Here is a 3,398-nt window from a genome sequence, read left to right as displayed (position 1 = left end):
ACACATATTATGCCATTTAAATATATTTTAACTGAATATTTTATTAAAAATACCTTTACAAACCTATTTTCCTTACTAGGGTCAATTTTTGTTTACTTTAACATTTGACATTCCTCCTCTTCTTCGCACTTATAATCGATAAAACTATTTTGGACACCAAAAAGTTATCGGTTTAATCTAAGATATTTTTAATTATAATTTTGCATGGCTAATCTCTTTTTCTAATAAAAGATTAGGGAATTAAGCTCGAAAATTAGGATAATCTTTTTATATGTAAAGCTTTTATTAGGTGATTCAGTTACATACATACAAATGTAGGTTAGGTTAGAAATTAAACATTAATTTCACTTAATTTTATTCATTTTGCTGATTTAATTTTTTTATTCATTTTCATTTTTAATTATTATAATACATAAAATTATCGGTATGATTGATAAAATATACTTGTATATACTTGTCACTCAAGGGCGTTGAAATATCTTGGAAACACCGCATCAGTTATTGTTTTTGAGCTTTTAGTTTTAGCATTTCTATTTGTATATATTCCTAAATTTATTTTTTTTTTCGGGATATAATCTGTGGTTCATGTAAATGCAGTTCATGTTGCAGGATTTTACCCGATGCTTTTTTAAATGATTTCAGTATTTTTTAAAATTTTCGTCTTGCTTTTTTATCCAAATAGACAACTAAACCATCTACGAATATCAAAATGCATGTACGGAGTTTAAATAATCGGAAGTAATAATCAATTGGAGCGCATTTCCTCTTACTATGCATATGCCTAAATGTATGCAACCATTTGGCAAGCAAACACAGGGTGCTTCTAATGAAAATGAAAATTTTATGCTGAAATACACATGCTAAGCCCTTCGAAATTTTGTGCTGGAATATGCGTTTCAGCTTCGCAAATTTTACCCCTACCGAAACCGAAGATGTATACACATCAAAAATAATCGATTAACCCTGATAAATACACTAAATAGAAAAATCCCCACACCTAATTTTTCTTGATAATCGTCACTACGATAATCACTTCGCTTTTCCTCCCCAATCACTCCGAAACACTTAACTTTTTATGTGTTTTCACTTCGCTCGAAAATCAGCAAACGGCAGCACTGCGCGTTCTCATCGTTACGCTCTTGCTTGTATATGTACACGCGTGTGCGTTTGAGCGTGTGCTCGTTCTCTGCCCATGCCTGTTTATGAGCAACATACTTTGTCAAATGCTTTACCGAAGTCGGTATATATAACATCCACATTTTTGTTTTCACTAAACGCTTTTGAGATATAGGTTGTGAACTCAAGTAAATTTGTTGAAGTTGATTTGCCTTTGCAAAACCCATGTTGACAGTACGAAATTGTAGAGGAGATAGAATGCGTCAACTTATTTGTAATAATTGCTTCAAATAATTTAGAAATTGCAGAGAGCTTAGCTATGCCTCGATAGTTCTCCACCGAGGACCTGCTACCGCTTTTGTGAAGCGGGGTTATGAACGATTCCTTCCATACAGTTGGAAAGATGCTTTCTTTAAGAGAAAAATTAAATAAGGCTGTTAACGGCTCATAGAAATGATCAGAACACAAGAAAACAAGTTGGGATCTGGGCAGGACCATAACTAAAAGACTGCTTTAAGGACTTCAGGTAAACTAATACATTATCGGGAGATATTATTGGGGTATGTATTGAGTTAATTGGACTCAGTTTAAAAGAATAGTCAAAGTATGCTTGGGAGTTTATGGAGTAATTGGATTTAAAAAACTGAGCGAACATGTTAGAAATTGTTTGATTATCACTAGAGACGGTATTTTGATACTTCATGGCAGCAGGAAACCCACGTACATTTCGCTTGGAGTTTGCGAAATCATAAAACGATTTGGGGTTATATATTATACGTCGTTTGATTTTACACAAGTAAGCTTTATAACACTTTTTATTTAGTTCAAAGAACTTGTGACGCAATAGTGAGTATTTTACATAAAATGAGTGTAAACCGGTATTTTTTGTAATCTGAAATAACGTGACTTTCTGTTTTTCAAATATTTCAGTTCTTTAGTGAACCATAACTGAGTTTGTTCTTCAGGAACACACATGCGTTTCGGCACATACTTTTCAAATAATTGATGTACAGTAAAATTAAAATGTGTAACGCTTTGCTCAACCTTTTCTTTGTATATAGGCCACGACAATTTAGACAATTATTTAATAATTTTTTTTAAGTTGGCTTTCGAAAAATCAAAGCGAATATTTGGTTCGTATGTTTGGATACCACGATTTTGACCATCGTTTATAATTTCGTAAGATATCTCAATAGCAGGGTGGTAGACATCTTCGGGCAAAACTAGTGGGTCACATTTATTTACAGCGGACTTAGATGCATCATCAACATAAACAAGATCTAATACTTTGCCAAACTTATTGCGAAGTAAATTAACTTGATTTAGGCAGAGTTCAGCCATCTCCTCAAAAAATACGTTGTTGCACGCACTAGACGAGAAAGGTACGACATCATTGTCAATGATGTTCCATGATACATTTGGTAGATTAAAGTCACCCAACACAATCATTGAATCAGAGGGTTTAATCATTGAATTAATTGATTTCAGTAAAGAAACATGTTGTGAATACACGGAAGAATCAGATCGGGGAGAAATATAGCATAGAGATAAGTAAGTAAACCCCCTTCCAACCTGTGTACGAAAGCATTTGAATTCTGCGGATTCAATGTGTGAAAGATTAACCTCTTCAGATGGAATTGAAGAGTCTACGGCAAAAAGTACGCCCCGCCGATTCTATGATTATTTTAATTTTTAAAATCAATATTAATATTGTTACTGATCGCATCTTTTTTAATAAAGTTACTCAAAATTAAGAGATAATGTGCTTTGATAGTTGCATATAAGTATGGCAAACGAGAGCTTAGATCTTAGAACTCTTTGTTAAGATTGTTAATTGTGAGCAAAATATACGATAGAAATAAAATATAGCATTTGGTTTTGCAACACATTCCTTCTGCCAGATCTGCAGACCTTCGTAAAAGCAGGAAATAAAATAAAGTTTCAAACTATCCCACTGCTCACTATTCTTAGCACAACGCTTCCTAGCGAAAGCCATCGTGTTTGAGATTTTCCCAAGATTTTGTGGGGTTTTACCGAACAGTAGTTCAGTTCATGTATCCTCTTTGGACTATGGGAAAAGAAACTATATATGTTGCGGCACAGTGTCTCAATGCTTTTCGGCAATTTTTTACAAGCGTAGCTTGAGCAAAGATGTAGTGAGTGGCATGTGTACTTTATATAAAATAAATCGGTTTCTGCACTCAATAATGTTTTCAGCCCGCCCAAGCCTCCAGCCATAACATTGGCTCCATCAGTGGCAGAACCAATTAGGTTTCTCATTT

This window comes from Rhagoletis pomonella, unplaced genomic scaffold (assembly GCF_013731165.1).
Source record: "Rhagoletis pomonella isolate Grant_MI unplaced genomic scaffold, Rhpom_1.0 Rhpom_scaffold_05764, whole genome shotgun sequence".
In the NCBI taxonomy this organism is placed as follows: domain Eukaryota; kingdom Metazoa; phylum Arthropoda; class Insecta; order Diptera; family Tephritidae; genus Rhagoletis; species Rhagoletis pomonella.
The sequence above is the reverse complement of the archived record's forward strand: the minus strand, read 5'-3'. Positions refer to the sequence as shown.